At 34.9% G+C, this 20831-nt stretch overlaps 1 pseudogene; it reads left to right on the forward strand.

The window, feature by feature from the left end:
* The first annotated feature begins 18741 nt into the window (after nucleotides 1–18741).
* LOC131532403 (uncharacterized) lies at nucleotides 18742–20242 on the forward strand (annotated as a pseudogene).
* The last annotated feature ends 589 nt before the right edge of the window (nucleotides 20243–20831 follow it).

Raw genomic sequence — 20831 nt, forward strand, 5'->3', positions numbered from 1 at the left:
GGAAACATCATGCTTTGGGGCTGTTTTTCTGCAAAGGGACCAGGACGACTGATCCGTGTAAACGAAAGAATGAATGGGGCCATGTATCGTGAGATCGTATTTTCTGGATTTTTTTTTCTCATTTTGTCTCTCATAGTTGAGGTATACCTATGATGAAAATTACAGGCCTCTCTCATCTTTTTAAGTGGGAGAACTTGCACAATTGGTGGCTGACTAAATACTTTTTTGCCCCACTGTATATATATATATATATATATATATATATATATATACACAGGAAAGAAACAAGTAATGTATTACTTTTTTCATTTTACATCTAGTAAAATAAATAATCAAATGTAAAAATCACTTTAGTATGTTCATTATGAATGAATTGGTTACAAAAGCAGTTCGATCAAGAGCAGCGAGTGATTCCCTCTTTTCTTTTATTATTAGATTAGCATTGAGACAGACAGCCTATATATTAGACCTACTGTACTGCACGGATATAATGTCACACATCTGATGTTTTTACCCAACATTTCCCCAAACGTTCACTTAAGACATAACAGATTATTTTTGCATGAATACTTAAATACTGTAATTCCGTGTATGTGTGTATATTTATCGGGATCCATTATGCGCTGGCTTCGGATGACAGTCAGCGTGAGATGCGAGCGGAGAAAAGGTACTCCTTTCAGAAAACATGCAAATAAAGATATATTTAGATGTTTAAATACTATTTAGAGCATTGGGATCGCTAGAAGAGGGCTTAATGAACTCATTTTTGTGAAAAACTCAAATTCAACCAAAATCAACATCTTTCACTTCTTTTGCCTGTAACTCGAAATTAGCTCGTGTGCATTCCGACTCATTTTGCCAGCACAGGTCACATTTATTAGTAAGCAAAACTCTGCCAAATAATGCAAAATGTTAGGAGGTGATTGTATGTCTCATTTCTTTGTCCTGTGTACTATAACTTTTGAACAGGAACTAATACTCCTTTGACTTGTTTGAGAAGATTTAGATGGAGGGTTTAGCTGTGTTTCTCCCTTTTCTCTATTCTATTCATTTTTTTTATACTAATTAATCAGTTTGGAAATCTTTTTACCACGTTTACTAAGGAGCACTTTGGGACTGAGTATGTATGTATGATGCAAATGTAAATGACTATAAACTAACCTAAAAAGCTGTTACATGCCTTTCTCATAAGGTCCCGCCTGTTAGCAATGCTAATATTATTTAGCTAATGACTTCATTAAATGATCCACTATGAACAAACAGTTTTATCAATGTATTTTTAGGGAAGCACTTGTCAACAAATCTACCTCACAGCGCATCAATGAAAGCAGTTTGACAATTACAGACGGGTGTGTTGGATCAGGGTTAGATCTGAATTCTGCAGGCGGGTAGATCTCTGGGAACAGGATGGGGCAGTCCTGTTATATTGTTTATGTATGATGGATTTTGAACTGTACTGTTTTTATTGGAGGTTTTCTGGATTCCCAGTTGAAGACAGTACATCAGATGTTGGCCTGGACAGCTGTATCTACAGTACACCACACTGACCTCTCTGCTTTTGCATAAATGGCTGACTACTACCATAGTATTATTGGTATATGTTCTTAGGCAGGGGTACTCAAATTCAGAGGCCAAGCGGGCCGCATTTAAACTACATATTGCTATAATATAATATAAACCACAAATTACAATTTGCGTCATCAGACTTTATTAAAGACAATATTTGCAGATTTACTGATTTAGAAATACAGTTTATTACTTATCTAAGTCTTGCTTGTCCTTGTCCTATTTAAAATAAGACTGAGCATGAAATAAATATATATATAAATATATATATATTTTTAAAGAGTAAAAATCTGGAACAAAATATTGGATTAAAAGTTTGTTTTGCTATATTGAACAGAGTAGCCTATTGAACAAACTCAAAATGCTAAAACTAAAAATATTCAAACATAGTTCACAAAGTACTTTAGGAAGAAGTATTATTATTTTTCATATTTATATTTTTAAAATAGATATCACTATTCTCTAGAAAGAGTTTCTAGGAAAAGAATTGCTGCTGTCTATTTATAGAATACAATATTCAATGAACTGATAAAGTGAAACAAATGATTCATAACTCATAACTTCATGACTTGCTCATGAAGACTTAACTTGTTTCATTCCTGAATGAATCAATAGGTGCGTTTACATGTACACTTTTTTGTCATTCCGATTAAAATCATTCCGATTGAAAGATTCGATGAACTGTTTACATGAGACGTTATCTAATCCGATATGGTGTTTACATGTGCCTGTGCTTTCGATTTTAGGATATGCTAATAGCCTACAGTGACAACAAAAACAAGTCACCAGAGGAAAAAACGCCCATATTTACGTTAATATTTTTAATATCTGTTTGCACTTGCTTAGAATAAACTGTTAATATTTGAATCCTTGCGTTCATTCGAGCGCTCATGGCTGAACGCGATCATAGAAATCATACGCCCCTCTGTAATGCAGCTGAGATTAATTGTACTCTGATACTACAAAGTTGTACTGTACTTAAATGGAACAAATACACGATTTCTTACGAAGAGTTGCTGAACAATGAATCAAAGGAGCATTGCTTTATCACAGTCGTGTTTCGTACAACATTCATGGCGTGAGCAAGTATAAGCAGATCGGAAATTATGAATCTGTCATCTATACAAATACAAATGACAAAGGCAACTTTTGGTCAAGTTGTTTATTTTCATTGAGCTACTTTCACTATCATCACTGTGTTGTTTCTAAGCTGAAAAGCAGAAAATTGCGCTTCATTTCAGATCTGTTTTTCACTCCGGACATGAGAGCAGATAGTCCGTCACACAGCAAGCGTTCTCCTTTCTAATGTGTTTTAACTGTATAATGGAAATTTTAACTTTATACCTCCACTATTACCCAGTCTCTACTGTGTCGTGTCCCCAAATCACAGAATGTACCGTTGCCGACATCATCACGTTCACGTTCTGACGACCCGACCTCTGGACGTGATGTAGACGCAAAGTAATCGGTTTAAAGTGTTTACATGGCAGGATTTTAATTTTGTTCGGTTTATAGAAAGGTTTATCCACCCTCTCAAACCGATTACAATTTCATTCGGTTTGGGCATTTTATTCGATTGAGGTGTTTATATGGAGCATTTTCATTCGGATTGGACATTTAAACCGATTACAGTGCTCCATGTAAACGCACCTAATGTTTTTTGAACGAATCTCAGTTTAAGTCACTTGTCTCCACCTGCTGGCGTTATGTTGTAATTGATACAATCTTTTTTAGAATAAATCACCTTTTTGAAAGTGAAGATGCTTCCATTTTGATCGCTTCTGTATAACGATACAAAAGACTTTGTAAAGATGTTTCACATAAGTAAACTGCTCTCTCTGGATCAGCGCAAATGCAGATTTGAACGTTACATTGTGATTTAAGGCTTTAATAGACATATGAATCCTGTCATTTATGAACAAGATTGCGTGGGTGATTGAATCTCTTCGCGATCTGACTATTTATTTAAATATCCAACAGTATACGACAATAAACATACGACGCGCTATGGTTTAACTGTGTTCTTCAAGCCATCTTTGGTATTTTCATAATAAAGTATATTTATAATCCAATGATAATTGACATTGCCTTTGCCGTATAGTAGGGATGGGAGAAAAAATCGATTCTCCGATGCATCGCGATTCTCTCTTCAACGATTCTGAATCGATTCAGAATATTTCAGAATCGATTCTGAGCTTGTTTATTTTTCCCGCATATGGCACGTGTGCGCGCTAAAGATGCGGCGGGCTTCATTGCACAGAATTTGTGCTGTGAGACAGACTTTCACGTGCGCTTTGTGTTTGTTTGGCCTGAAGCTCGATTGCGGCTGCGGTTAAATGCACTTGCATCTTCCAATACTTTTATACGAAATTGATGTACACACAGTCAGTTATGTTTTCAGAGCAGGACAAAACATCTGATATATCGAAATAGATCTGTGCATTAACTAGCAGTCATTAGGGTATTAGTAGTATGTCTGCTAAATATATGCTAACACTTTATTTTGATGATTCCCCAACAGACAAACTGACTATAAGTAATTTTGCAAGTACGCCAACATTATACCGACCCTAACCTTAACCTAAGCCTACTAATACTCTAATGAGAGTTAGTTGACATGTAGTTGCAAAGTTGCTTATAGTCAATAGACTAAGGGGACCATCAAAATAAAATGTAACCTAACATATAAACACTGCATATTTTTTCAGTTGAAATTATTAATTAGCTCACATCAAAATTAATATTAGCCTCACAGGAACACTCAAATAACACTCCACACCTAACCACTTACAAGATGTACTGTAGTAAGATACTATGTAGATCTTAAATAATGTCAAGATATATAGTCCATTATAAATGTAAAAGTAGATTTAATATGGTGTTCATTGTGTTATAAATAATCATAATCTTAAAAGTTATAACCACAAATGCATAAGCATTATAATGTATTGTAATTGTTGTTATGATTATTTATAAGACGATATAACATATTATAAGGTTTTTTATAATGCATTATGCATTCATTATAATGCCTTAAGAATATCCTTATAATGTATTATGAATATGGGTTTCAAAGAAAGTGTTACCGTATTTTTTTTTTTTTAAAGTAGCCTGCTTATATAATAAAAAAAAGAAAATAAAGTAAATTTTGCACAAAATAAATTTGATATAAAATTGATATGAAAATGTAGCCGTGTGCAGTAATATTGAAAACTGAGAATGTGACGCATCGTGATATTAAGTTGATAATGATAATCGTAATTGAATTGAATCATGAAACCAGTGAAGATTCACACCCTTATTTTTAAGATGGCAGTACTGACACACAGAGATTCCAGCTATAAACAAAAAGCATAGAAACTGCAATTTTGGTTAAGATGTAAAGTTGTAAAGATGTATTTGCACAGCACAAGAATTAATTGGGGAAAAAATGTAGATCAAGAATCGTTGTGGAATCGGATCGTGACTCCCAGAATTGGAATCGGATCATGAAGCGCCTGAAGATTCCCACCCCTACCGTATAGAATATATTATCTTCCTCATTCTGTGAGAAAAACCGCACATCAGCTCACAAAATGAAGTTATTTCAAACACTCGACTGATGTTGTGGAGTAAAATCATCTTGTCCTCTTTTGTTGGACAACGCTTCTCTTTTAAGTTGTTTGGGGCGTACCGCGTGTGGTTAGTTACAGCGCTTTTACTACTGTGATTGTATAGGCTACATTTAATTTATAAAAAAATCAAACTGCCTAATATTTTGAGTGCAACCTGTAATAAAAATACATTAATCTTCAGCATGACACAGGCCACAAAATTAATGCAGACGGGCCACCTGTTGAGTACCCCTGTCTAAGGTATTATTATAGCAAAACTGAGCACCTGTGACAGTGGAATGTGTAGGTGTAAAGAATAGTCACAGAGAAAAGGTTTTATTTTTTAGGAGTTCCAAATGTTTTTTTACTCTTTCTCTCTAACAAACACAACACAACAGTTACATCATTTCAAATTCTGAGATTCAAATCATATTCTACAAATCACAAATTAAGAAATTTATGTGAATGTGGGGCAAAACACATTTACACATCCGAATCAAAAATGTGAAGTCATGAACAAATTTTGCACATTTGCATATATACAGTCATAGTCAGAACTATTGGCACCCTTGGTAAATAAATCTGCATTGTCAATCCTTTTTAATAAAAGATCAAAAAGTGGGTGGAAGCTCATTAGGAGTAATTTTTTTTTTTCTAATACGCAGTTAATGGCACCCTTTTATTCAGTACTTTTTGCAATCTCCTTTTGCCACAATAACAGCTCTGAGTCTCTCCTATAATGCCTGATGAGTTTGGAGCTCACCTGACAAGATATCTTTGGAGAGTCTTTGGCCACTCAAACCATCCTCCTCACCTTGCATATAGACAATATAGACACACATCCTCTTCCAGGCAGATCTGTGGCATTTTAAACAGTACAGATTTATTTTTACAGACTTCTTCGATCATATTAACTAAGGGTGCCAATAATTCTGACCACGACTTTAAAGTAGAACTTTTATGTGAGATCTCACATGACATATCAGAATGTGAGATCCCACTTGCACGCTTGATTAGAATTTGAAATTCGATCAAACTGAATAGAATTGAACTGAATAGAATAGGTAAGTGATAGCATTAATTGGTCAGGTGTTGATGAAAAGATGTGTCTTTAGACGTTTTTTGAAAATGGCTAAAGACTCAAAGCTAAAGCTGCTTGAATTGAGATGGGCAGGTCATTCCAACATGAACTTATCTACAAATACCACAGTTAAATTCTGGAAAAATGAAATATAGCCCTGCATAAATCTGGTATAACAGCCTGTGAATTTTGTAATTTGTGATTTGTAGAATAGGATTTATGCACTTGCAGTGAAGATTTTGAGAAGGTTTTGTTGGTTTGAGAGAGAAAGAAACAAAATACAAGTTTGCAACTCCTAAAACATTTTCTTGATGACTTTATTGAAATATTCTCTACAAATACAAATTCCAAGGTTGCAGGTGCTCAGTTTTGCTACAATAATTCTAGACACAATAGACATGTACTGTATGCAAATATAAAAAGGGACATAAACAACTGAATATTCAGGGATGCAAACATATCACCTTTAAGTGAAAAATGTAATTTTGAATTTAAAATAGATCATTTGTGTGATTTGCGTAGATCCAAAGAGTTTTTGAAAGTGTGAGTAGTAAGTAGTAAAAGTAGTATTGACTCATTTTAGATACCTGCTGAAATTGACTTCTTTCAAATGCTCCTGTGTGTATATTTGTGGTTTGGAATTAGTAAAATGTGCTTAGAAAAAATATATATAATCCGAATATTGACTGGCTATCGACTATAATGCACGCTCTGTATAATCCATTCACAAGTGGAATAGTGACAACCGTATTTACACAATTACAGGAGTCAATCTGCTGAAACGTTCTGCGAGTCACTTCTTAAACTGCTATGATTGAGATAATAGACTAATAGACTAGCAAAAGCAAAATTTAGCAGCTTCAACGTTTAGATAAAAACTTAAAGCACTTTTTCTTGTCATAGTTTTGTTTAAAATAGACCTATATGATGTGACAGAAATTGTCCACTAAATAGCAGATGGCATATTTACATGTTATTTACATTAATGAAGATTAGAAATGTACATTTTACATAAAATGTTGCCATTATATATGAAAATATACAAAAGATACATCATTTCAAATTCTGAGATTCAAATCATATTCTACAAATCACAAATTAAGAAATTTATGTGAATGTGGGGCAAAACACATTCACACATCCGAATCAAAAATGTGAAGTCATGAACAAATTTTGCACATTTGCATATATACAGTCATAGTCAGAACTATTGGCACCCTTGGTAAATATGAACAAAGAAGTCTGTGAAAATAAATCTGCATTGTCAATCCTTTTTAATAAAAGATCAAAAAGTGGGTGGAAGCTCATTAGGAGTAATTTTTTTTTCTCTAATACGCAGTTAATGGCACCCTTTTATTCAGTACTTTTTGCAATCTCCTTTTGCCACAATAACAGCTCTGAGTCTCTCCTATAATGCCTGATGAGTTTGGAGCTCACCTGACAAGATATCTTTGGAGAGTCTTTGGCCACTCAACCCATCCTCCTCACCTTGCATATAGACAATATAGACACACATCCTCTTCCAGGCAGATCTGTGACATTTTAAACAATACAGATTTATTTTTACAGACTTCTTCGATCATATTAACTAAGGGTGCCAATAATTCTGACCACGACTTTAAAGTAGAACTTTTATGTGAGATCTCACATGACATATCAGAATGTGAGATCCCACTTGCACGCTTGATTAGAATTTGAAATTCGATCAAACTTAATAGAATTGAACTGAATAGAATAGGTAAGTGATAGCATTAATTGGTCAGGTGTTGATGAAAAAGATGTGTCTTTAGACGTTTTTTGAAAATGGCTAAAGACTCAAAGCTAAAGCTGCTTGAATTGAGATGGGCAGGTCATTCCAACATGAACTTATCTACAAATACCACAGTTAAATTCTGGAAAAATGAAATATAGCCCTGCATAAATCTGGTATAACAGCCTGTGAATTTTGTAATTTGTGATTTGTAGAATAGGATTTATGCACTTGCAGTGAAGATTTTGAGAAGGTTTTGTTGGTTTGAGAGAGAAAGAAACAAAATACAAGTTTGCAACTCCTAAAACATTTTCTTGATGACTTTATTGAAATATTCTCTACAAATACAAATTCCAAGGTTGCAGGTGCTCAGTTTTGCTACAATAATTCTAGACACAATAGACATATACTGTATGCAAATATAAAAGGGACATAAACAACTGAATATTCAGGGATGCAAACATATCACCTTTAAGTGAAAATGTAATTTTGAATTTAAAATAGATCATTTGTGTGATTTGCGTAGATCCAAAGAGTTTTTGAAAGTGTGAGTAGTAAGTAGTAAAAGTAGTATTGACTCATTTTAGATACCTGCTGAAATTGACTTATTTCAAATGCTCCTGTGTGTATATTTGTGGTTTGGAATTAGTAATATGTGCTTAGAAAAAAATATATATAATCCGAATATTGACTGGCTATCGACTATAATGCACGCTCTGCATAATCCATTCACAATTGGAATAGTGACAACCGTATTTACACAATTACAGGAGTCAATCTGCTGAAACGTTCTGCGAGTCACTTCTTAAACTGCTATGATTGAGATAATAGACTAATAGACTAGCAAAAGCAAAATTTAGCAGCTTCAACGTTTAGATAAAAACTTAAAGCACTTTTTTCTTGTCATAGTTTTGTTTAAAATAGACCTATATGATGTGACAGAAATTGTCCACTAAATAGCAGATGGCATATTTGACATGTTATTTCCATTAATAAAGATTAGAAATGTACATTTTACATAAAATGTTGCCATTATATATGAAAATATACAAAAGATAATATTTTTGATGCAAATAATTAAAAAAGTACCCCCCAAATGCTGTACAACTTTAAAGAAACTGTAATTATGGAGTGATATTACATGTATAAAAAGCAATTAAAAATGAACTTTGTGTATGACTGATATTACAATTGTGGGTTATGTCTTCATCACCTTTTTCAAGCCCGACCTGATAAATTCACATCCCTGATCATTACAAAGAACTTAAGTTTTAATTGCAAAGGGAAACTGATAGATCTGCTATGTACCTCTGTCTTCTATTTTCAAGGGTAAGAATTCTTTATAAATAATCTTCTCACCCATATGTCTTTATTTTGTGGAACACAAAAGGAGAGAGTGGCATATAGTCTCAGTCACCATTAATTTATTTTATTTTATAGAAAAGAATCAATGATAGTGAACGGTGCCTGAGGCTGTCAGTCTCTATGTTCTGCCTTACATCTACTTTTGTGCCCCACTGAAAATAAAAGTCAAGCACATTTGGTATAAAATAACATGATATTTTTTTATTATTTTTATTTGTAACTTGACACTGTTTAAATTTGCCTATAATTTACTTAATACCTCTTTGTGTGTATTTGATTGTAAATGCAAATGTTATATGGTTTGTGCTAATCATGTATTTGTAACTGTTTATAAACTGTATTGTATAAATAATAAAGAAATTATTACTGAATGTGATGTGTTTAATATATTATTAATAAATTATTACATAATACAGGCTAATTTATCTATGAAGTATGTGAGATTTTTAAAAGAAGCAGAAAAGGTTTATTGTATAACGTCGGTTTACCAACTGAAATCAACATCGTTTCAACGTTAGTTAAGCAAACCAATTACATCGATTTTATGTGGAATACCTGTTGATTCTATAACGTCGTTTCAAACAACCGAAAATTAACGTCGATTCAACGTTAGGTAAGTCAACCAATTGCGTCGATTTTCAGATAGTTTTGAATGGAGCGCCTGACGTTGGATCAACATTACCCCGATGAGCAAAACGATGCCGGATCGACGTCGGAGATCAACGTCGTTTCGACGCCACGAGAAACATCGATTCTGCGTTGATTCGATGCCAGTTTGCTATCTGGGTCAACATTCCTGCAGCTTTGATTAGCCTACAGTAGCCTACAGTAAAAATGAAATCCACCCTCAGCCGATTTGCATTTACAGTAGGCTATTTGCAATGACCATCCCATGTCCAAAACTGAGCGTACTGTCAAAAAGTGCTCGAATTGAGGTACGCGGGCTCTCTCTAGGGGTAAGCAGAGGAATCACTGAATTAAATATAAATTAATGTTAAAACACTTTTAAAAGGTTTGCAAGGTTGCTAAATGATGCCTGTTAATTTTTTTTTTTTTTATCAAGTGCTGTACATTTTTTTACTTTACATTTAAGTACAGTACAGTTTTTTTGTTTTACTTTTTAAGTATAGTACCAGTTTTTATTTAAATTTTATGTACAGTGCATTTTAATTTAATCATTTAAGTTTTTTTGTTTACCTGTATGTAAGCACAGTGCAGTGTTAATGTTCAAACTGTTCTTACAATGTTTAAAGTGGCCAACAATAATAAATATTCTTATTAGGAATAAAACACCCTCATTTTTGAACTGTGCATAGCTGTAGCTGAATAATTAGGCCTACTACGCTACTGTATTTTAATGTTGGTCATTATGGTGGTACTTGGAGAGACAAATATTTTCTGAGGTGGTACTTGGTGTAAAAGGTTTGGGAACCACTGCTATAGGGGGTCCCCTTTTTTGAAGAGGCTGGGGGTTGTTATGTTAGTGTTGCTATAGGCTATAGCATAATATCATTTATAAGAACAGGATTTTGAGTTCATCAACAATATATACAAAAAGATACATATTCAGTCAATGCCATGTTAGGCTATATAACAACGAGAGATAAGCTATTGTTCATCTTTTTAATTGCTTACCCTAATTAATATTTGATGTGATTTCCAAATACATTGAAATATCTAAAAAAGAAAAAAAAAGAAAAAAAAAAAGGTAGAAAATAAACTCACTGGAGAGTATCACTGTCAAATTCAGTAGCAATTTATTTGATTATTTGATCTTTATTTACTAATGAAAATTCCAGTCTGAGCAATGGCGCAGCTGTCCCTTTGCACCACCAGGTGTAGATTTCACTAATGAGTTTGTATGACTTCATACTGTATACTTCAAAGAATGTCATGCACGATCATTTTGATTAATTTTTGACATTTTGGGGAGTTTTGATGCTATGAGCCAGTTTTGATGACTAAATGTAGGCTAAATGTATAAAATGTTAAAATTTTAATAATGAAAATTTAGTGCACGTTTCCAATGTATGTAAGACACAACAATTCTGACATTGTAGGGACCCCCTAGGTCTATTTCTTGTTCTGCAGTCTATGGGTAGCGCAGCGTCACCATACAGATTTAACAACGCGCACAGCTAAATAAAACAGGCTGGGTGCTGATTAAAATTTCTGAAATAAATATTTCTGCTAAAGGTCTTAGGTTGCACAGAAGAAAGCCCGATCTAGGACCTGCCCCGTACAGCAGCAGAGGACTATTATTTTGCTGAACGAACTGAGGATGACGTCACAGGCTCAGATTTGGTTGGCCAATCGGCGGAAAGGGGCGTGTTATGACCGCCCTCAAAGGGAAAACGAATTTTGAAGTTGTTCATCTGTTTTCTACCCGTGAACCAAAAAATAAAATAAAATCAAGCCAAAATCTTGTTTTTTAGTTTTTTTGAACAAATGAAAAAACAAAAAAAACGACCGTTTTCTGGTTTCTGTTTTTTTTATTTCAAATTGAAAAAAAATGATCAAAACCTACACGGACCTTTTACAACCCTGTTTCAGTCTATTTCAATATAAAAGTCTTTACTGCTGACTCACTCACAAAAACTCTCTTGTCGCCATCTAATGGCAGAACAATGTAACTAAAATCGCCATCATGAACACACATGCAGTTTCCCAATACTACATACTATTATTAAATATTGCTATTATTTATATAAAATATTATTTATTGAATAATAATATTTAATAAACAACAACAACAGTCATCATAAAAATTGCTAGGCAATTCAGTCAAAAGTACAAAGGCAGCGCTCTGATATACAGCAATAAAGTTATAATGTGATGAGATTTTGCCCTCAGCCAAAACTATTTGCTCTGGAACAAATAATAGATTAATGAGACCAAAGACTTCACCCAAAAGTGTAAAAAACTTTTCAGTGAGGAGAATTTATAAATATAAACGTGAATGTGTGATAGATAAGTGCCCAGTACTGCTCTAAATTGGCTACATTGCTTGTATATTCTTGGTTAAATGTTCCTGTTTGATGTTGTCAGATAAATGTCTCTCCTTAAATCTTTGTACATAAATTTGTTTTTGAAAGCCGACCCTCCTCTATCCCTGCTGTTCAGAGTCGAAGAAAGCAGAACCATTTTTTCTTTGGTTTATCCCTTGCCAGACAAAGATTGAGTTTAGCCTTGACCCAGGCTTAAATTTGATACTGATTTCTCCGCACAATCCACAGCATCCGCTATGAGACTCCCAATTACAATCTCTCTCTTCCTCTTTCTTTCTTTCCCACTTCTCGGAGATATCCAATTTTCGTCCCCTTAATGGTCCTTCCTCGCTTTATCTTCTGGGACACACAGTGATCGCACAGATTGTTGGAGGCCTGCGGTACCCTCTATGGCTGATGTCTGTGCAAGCAGATGCTTGAGATGACACATTGAACAATACCTTGCACCTGTAATCTCACTAGGATGATGCCATTATAAACTACATTTCCTGTTTTTTGGTGGGATACTATCTGTAAAAAATGTTACTCTTTTTTTTTCTTTATTTCTTTCAATTTCTAATATACAGGATATATGATCATGTATAGCTCAAATGGTAGAGAAAGGGGTTCTGTTAGCCAGGATTGTGTGAAATTTAGAATTGGAATGGCAGAAAGAAAAAAAAACCTGAATTCAATTTGCTTAATTGTAATCCAACATTATTATGAAGATGCTTGCTTTTAATAAATATATACACTGAATATGCTATTATTGCATACTGTATGTACTACAAAACACATACACATAGAGAGAGAGACCACTACAGTTAATTTATGAAATATGATGAAATATGTAAACTAAATAAAATGTTCTATACACTCTAAAAAATGCTGGGTTAAATACAACCCAGCACTGGGTAAAATATGGATGAACCCAGCGGTTGGGTTACTGCCCAAAAGGTTGGGTTAAACATTTAACCCAACTAGTGGTTGAAAACAACCAAGCATGTGTTCTGTCCAATATTTACCGAGCACTGGGTTGTATTTAACCCAGCATTTGTTTTAGAGTGTATGTGGAATTTTCAAGCATATCTACCCATCTATCCATCCATAATTTCCTCTGTTTGCTAGGTTTTCAAATGTCTGATTCAATGTATTTTATTTTTATTTATTTTTTCACTTTTAAAAAGGGCTTTTTTAAGCCAACATTTCTCATTAAAAACTGCAGTTATAGGAATTTATTTGAATTTAAATTCAAATAAAAATGGATTCCTGAGAAGTATACTTCCTTAGATTCCTCTTTGGATTTGAAATTCCGCATCCTGTTTGCTACCTCAATTGAAATTAATTCCAAATTTAACAAGGACACTGTGATTTAAAAGACATTTCTCAGGAGTTACAGTTCTCAGGGGAATGGATGAAAATGTAAGTCGTTTTTGGTAAAAGCTTGTACCAAATGCATACAAGTGTAATGTAAATGTATAGATGTACGTATGTTCTATTTAATAAAATACCAAGGTTGTTATTGTCAAAAGGTGTGTTGTGTGAGAAGCAGAAAAACAATTTTTGAGACAATTCAAAACAAAACATTTGAATCTGCTTAAGAATGTCAAAACAATCCATTAAGTGCAGCACTGCTTATTCCAAAATGTGTCAAAATGCATGAAATTAAAAAGGGACTTGTCTGCTGCTCACTGTGAACAGATCAGTGTATATCAGCCCTGTCCATACACTTTTGAAATATTACACTCTATGCATCATCTTCTCATCATCGTGTTCCTGTCACACACTATCATCTCTTTTTTCTTCTCTGCGGAGGCCCATCACTCTTCTATTGTGTCCTCTCTCTCTCTCTCTCTCTCTCTATCCCCACTCCTCCATATTTCCTTTCATCCTCGCTGCCCCTTGAGTAGGTTTTCGGCTCTATCTAAAGGGGCCATTTGATCTTAGGGGCATATTTTCCTATCTACAGTATGTGACCTTGCCCTGACTTTGTCAGTGACTGTGTGAAAACAAGCACCTTAAAGCCCAGTTTATCCATCTGCTGGATGAGAATTAATCCCCCTATGATAGGTATTAGCTAGGAAAGTTTAATTAGCTGTGATTAAGCACGACACGGAGTATTAAAAAAGTATAATTTTTATTGAGGCACAGGCAGAGACAGCTTATTTTCTGCAGACATATATCTCTGAGAAGCTTTTCATGATTAAGAATTTGTCCTTATTAACTTGATGCTGCCAAAAATGTATATTGCCTCTTGAGGAAGATATAGGAAGATCACAGAAGAGAAACTTTTACTTTAGGGACTCTGTTCATTCAAATCACCTCAGAGCGAAATCTATTGTCATATGTATCAGTCTTATATTCTTGAATTGCTTAAGAAACATATTTAAAGAACCCCTGATTTGAACAGCTGACAGTAATGACAGCTATGCAGATATTCAGACCAACATGCACAAATACGAGTGTGATATTGTTTTTAGGTGCAATAAACATATTATAATATTACCTTTTTTTTTTTTTTTTTCTATTTTGCTTTGCAAATGAAAATAGTTTTAAACAAAACCACAGCAGAATTAACTTGTGTCTCACACAACAACACGCAATAATAATGATGTTTGTGAATGAAACTGTTTCTGAAAAAAGTGGTTGAGTGAAAAAAGTTTTTTCACAGTATGTGAAAAGAGTAATGATGTCCAAATGCATAGTATTCATACGACATGGGCAAAATGTACTTGTATGACTTGTTATTGTGCTCCCTGCAAGATTCTGAAGTGTGCGTGCACACTCTAAAAAATGCTTGGTTGTTTCAACCTAACTTTGGGTCAAATATGGACTAACCCAACTATTGGGTTCAATTTTTAAATTAAAAATGGGTTAGTCCATATCTAACCCAAAGTTTGGTTGAAACAACCCAGCATTTTTAATGGACACATTACCTTCCCGATGAACTTACTTCCTTTGGTCACACAGCCATTCACTTGTTTCATTCTTGAATGAATCTGTGTTTTGAACGAATCAGCTGAGTCAGTGATTCAGTTAGTGTTTCTCAATCTCAAAATCTGCATCAGTCCTTCTGATGCTTCTAAGCTATCCGCAACATTAATTGTAGAATGAGATGGTCTAGGTCTAGGAACTTGACATGGCAAAGAGGGTGTTTCTGCACCCTTGATCATGGCACAAAAATATTAGTAATATTAAAATTAATGTAAAATGGTGAATAACAACCATCTGTGCTCTCCCAGTGGAGCACATTGCAGACAGTTTAGCGTTATGTGATTAATTTACAACAAAATAAAATATGCCTTCATCTCCAAAACTATTTTGTATTGCATTTCATAATAAAATTGGACACACTCAGTGTCGACTCATTTTCTGTCAGATCTTTTTTTTCTGTGACTTGAAATGTGCCAAGGATTGTGGGTGATTGGAGGATGCAAAGGATACACTAGATGCATTCTACACAAACAGACAGCCTATGTGGAACAAAAACAAAACAAGCAGAGTGATAGAAAAGTGTAAACTCCCACTGCTGTTGGACTGAACATCAGTATTCTTCATACACAGATAAACCAGTCAGATGCAAGGAATGGAATGTATTGTTTGAAATAAATGCAGTCTTACACATACTATTGTTACTATGAAAAGGATTTCAAACACATGCTGTTCAGATTCCAAAGACCTTGAAATGTGATTGTCATTTAAATGAAAACATCCAGAAGTGTTTGCTGTCCCTTTCTGTTACTACTCACACATTCATGCTCATCTGTGTTTTAAATCTGGAAAACACACATGGAGATATGCTAACAGGCACACATACACTTGCAAGTTTTATTATTCTCTTCAGCACATTATATGTAGGCTAACCGTAAACAGAAGCAAAGGAGCAAGAAATTTGTGCTGACACCTCAATAAGCAGTCACAGCAATAGCAGAATGAGCATTGTTTTGGGTCTGTGAGAAATAAGTGCTGACTTAAGAATATACTGGAGGAATTACACTCCAGGGACTCAACATAAAAGAAAAAAATCAGTCTGACTACATATGGGGGAATGCCCACAAGCATTTAAAGTTTGAAAGGCATCGTTACCGACAGATTTATGATACAGATCTGGAAATAGCTAACAGTAGTGTCTATATTTAGCAAACCATTTTAATTGTAACAGTAACCTCTAAACAGTTCCCCAGTGGTGTGTTGAAACTCACAGATAGCTAAAAATGAAAGCTATTGCGATGGCTGGATCTTCTTCCGAGTCTACACAGTTAGTAATTAATTAAAAATTGCAACGCTACTACTGTAGCTTAACTACATTTTTCAGGAGCAACAGTGGTTCCGATCTTCTTAATAGAGCATTTGTGCTTTCTAAGCTGAGGAAATAACACACATTAGATATTCTAGTGAATTACTTCATCTTTACTGGTCTCACAGAATGGATCTGAGTCATTCTAATGAATCATTTCAAATAGTTTGCTTGATTATTGGAAAGTCTGCTTCATTTATTGAACTGATATTTGTCCAAATGGTCCTTTTATCTTTACATCTAAATTAAAGTATTTTACTGTTCAAGTTCAAATATATGGTTCTAATTAAAGGGATAGTTCACCAAAAAAAAATTAATTCTGTCATGTACTCACCCTCAAGTTTTTCCACACCTGTATGATCTTCTTTATTCTGTGGAACACAAAATAAGATATTCTGAAGAATGCTGAATGAAGACAACTGTATGAACCCACATTTTTAAGATATTGAAAGATTATTTGTTTTTAATTAACTTTAGTCAAATGTATTTGCAATCAACCGTAGCCAGCTGTACTTATGTTTACAAAAGTGTGAACCAAATGGTCCATATAATTAGCCTCTTAGGTCAACATCAGGTCAGTGAATCATGGACTCTCCATGGGAGAGGTCCTATCAGGTCATCATAAGGTTACACTATCATTGGCTCTCCATGGGGTGTTACTGTATTGTTTGTAGCACATCTGTTACCAGGTATAAAGGTCTGGTCTCACAGACAGTACTTTGGGTTAAGATTGTTTGAAGGATGACATGCTCACATCACTGCTGAAGAACTGCTACACTGCTACCTTCAATAAATGATTCTCCCCACAAGAACTTTGGTCAAGCTTACTTATTTTATGTATTAGAGAAATCTAGTACATTGGCGAGCCACCCAAAATACTGCTCAGCCAAATACAGCAAAATCTAACAATTTGGCGAGCCAGCCAGGAGAGACTGAAAAGAAGAGAACTCACCAACTGCAACAAGAAGTGAACAAAAGAGTTTTGGAGATTCTACAGTTTTTGTGTATAAGATTAACAGAACGCATTTGTGGATACAAGTTATTTGAATCAACTGGATACTGTCTCAAAGAACCTAATTTGGTGAGTGAAACTATTAGAACAAATTAGAACTTAAAGAACACATTTTCATAAGTAAGCAGATCAATCAATGTATTGAATGTAGCCATAATAATCAGTGTAGCACTGTTTTAAGAGTTTTAGGCTTAGACCTTTCTCTTGAGTCTGTAGGAACTTTTTAAATGATTTAGTTCATTCTCCTGAGACTGTAGGAGCTATAGAAATAGCATTTATAGCTTGGTCCTGTCCTAGAGTCTGTAAGAATCATTTTAGAAAGAGGTTTAGTCCATTCTCATGAGACTGTAGGAGCCATAGACATGTAGTTCTAAGCTTAGTCCTGTTCTCTGGAGGAATTGTTAAAGAAACAATTTAGTCCAGTCATCAAGAGATTGTAGATGCAGAAGCTTGGTCCTTTCTCTTTATGTCTGTAGGAATTGTTTAAGAAACAATTTGGTCCATTCATAAAGAGATTAGAAGCAGAGGCTTGGTCCTTTCTCTTTTTGTTTGTAGGAATTGTGTAAAAAAAACAAAAAAACAATTTAGTCCATTCCAGAGACTGTAGGAGCCATAGATAGCATTGGAGCTGATGTTGCTGCAAGAATTGGGAATTCTTAACTGGGTGTTAATTCAGTAGCCACTATTTTAGATATAAATAATGTTCTAACTTGGTTAAAAGAAGATGGGCATAAAGCCATGAAATTATAAAATTGTTTGCCTTCTGTTGAAAGATACAGAAAGAAAGATCTAACGTAAATTGTCTAAGGGACAAATCTGAAGCAAAGTAATTCAGCCTTCTGAGCTAGGACTCAGAAAGAATTGAAGAAGTCTTATCACTCAGGATTTGTCAGACAATTAAACTTAATGTGAATGTTTTGTTTTAAATGTAGTATTGAAAACCAAATTATAAAAATATTGATTTGTCTGTGTAACTGAAATGGTCAGTCTAACAGACTGCTGTGAATTTAAATCAGAATAAGCACCTTTTTACGGCTAACAACTTTTGTTCTGTTTTCACACCTCTGAGGGCACTTTTCCTGTACTTGCCATGGCTGAGTCTGCACGAAACAATGGTAATGGCTCTGCTCTGAGACCAACAACAGAAAGACGTGGGACAAAACCTCCAAATGTGACCATTGATCAGATGTTGGACAATCTGAATGTATATTTGGACAAAAGGCTGGGACTGAGGAAGTGCCATAATGATATGTGCCAGAGGTACAGCATTAAGCACTCAGAGAGTGGACTATGGGCATTGCTGGACATTAAAAGGGCTTATGGAAAGACACAGCACTTATGGGCAATCACCAAGAAAGATGGATTGTCTGATTTTGATCAAACAAATTATGCAGCATCTGCAGAAGTGTGAGACTGACAAATTGCAATGTGAGATCAAAGCAGAGAAAGCAAAAGTTCAAGCACTGGCTGAACAATTGCAGAATGTAAAGAAGGACAAAGAAAGACTGTTAATTGAGAACGACAGTTTGCCAACTTTACTCTCCAAACAACTGGAATCAAAATCTTCATGCAGCTCTGATGACAGCGATGCAGACATCAACACACATGCTGGAATTACAAAGAATAACTTGAAGGTTAGACTTGCTCCTGTAATTGTCAAGAACAGAAGAACTGAAGTTGAAATCGACAATGAGGAAAATGGTGAACTACGAACTCACACTGTAAAAAAGTTGGTAAAGAAATATGTTCCATACAGAACATACCAGCCAGCTACTCCAGAGCAAGTTGACAAATAGTAAAAAGAATTGCCAGATGTGTACAAGCAACCACGGAAAGTTTGGCAATTTCTTCAACCCTTGCAGAAAATCTATAATTTACATCCACAGGATGGTGTGATGATTATTAATGTGAACTTAAGAGACAATGACCAAAAGACACTAACAGAAAGTGTTGAAAGAAGGATTGGTGAATCTCAAGAAAACATTGAGTCTGGATGGAAAGCTGTACAAACTTTCTTGTTCAAACTGAAACCTGCAGAAGTTAATTGGGCTAAAATTACCTCTTGCATGCAGAAGACAGGATAAAGTGTTGCAGAATTTGAAGAGCGCTTCAGACGAACTTGAATGGAACATTCTGGAATGAATGAAAGTGAAGATCTTAACAAAGACACTGGACTGCCCCTGAAAACATCATTTGTATATGGGTTAAAACCAGAGATTTCTAAAGCCCTTAAAATCAGGTATGATGACTGGGACAGCACTGGAACAGCATTCATGCAGATTGTTGAATGGTCAGCAAAGACTGAAAGAACACAGGAAGTCAAACTCTGAGCTTTGCAATCCAAACCTTTGCCATGCAACAACCGGACAATTGGGAATGAGCATGAATACAGTGAATATCTGAGATACTCAAGAGCAAAAACTCTGGGAAGATGCAGACATTGCAATGAGGAAGGACACTGGGTTTGTGATTGTAAACTGAGTTTGAGACATCAAAGTGATGAAGAGGAAAACCTGTTGAAAAGGTTTCAGCAATTGACAGCCAAACAAAAACAGACTCTGCTAAATGCTGTGGAGCCGCAGGGAAACTGAAGAACCTCTGTATGCAGCACCAGCTAGCGACATCTCATCCAAAAGTTGATGGCCTCCATGTGTATGCAAACAAGACAAGTGAAGACACTATACAGAAGGGAAAAGCATACACAGAAACCTCAACAACTGAATCCAAAGATGATGTCCTAGTAGGCAGTGCTGAACAAGCCGTAAAGGAGAGAGGTGAACATACAGCGGCATTAAGACAACTTCAGAAAGACGCACAAACAGCTTTGCATAGTAAACAGATCCAAACTGAAGTGTCCATAAAACAATTATGTTATTTCATGTTAATGGAAGATGGTGCAAAACTGCATGATGACAACCAATGCATTAAGGAAAACCACAAGGAAAATGGACTATGCCCTTTTGAACATGTCACAGGCCGGCCCATGTCCAATGAAAATCTGACATCTAATAGCCTTGTCCAAAGTGATGAAAGACTCAGCCTGGCAGTACACAATGCCAAGAATCAAGTTTTGGCGCCTCCAAAGGGGGCCCATGGTATAGTGCCTAACAAATGGGTAAAGATTAAAAAAAATAATTTGTCACAACAAGAATCCAGGTGGGAAAGACCACTTGAGGATAT

This window comes from Onychostoma macrolepis, chromosome 01, assembly GCF_012432095.1.
Source record: "Onychostoma macrolepis isolate SWU-2019 chromosome 01, ASM1243209v1, whole genome shotgun sequence".
Lineage (NCBI taxonomy): Eukaryota > Metazoa > Chordata > Actinopteri > Cypriniformes > Cyprinidae > Onychostoma > Onychostoma macrolepis.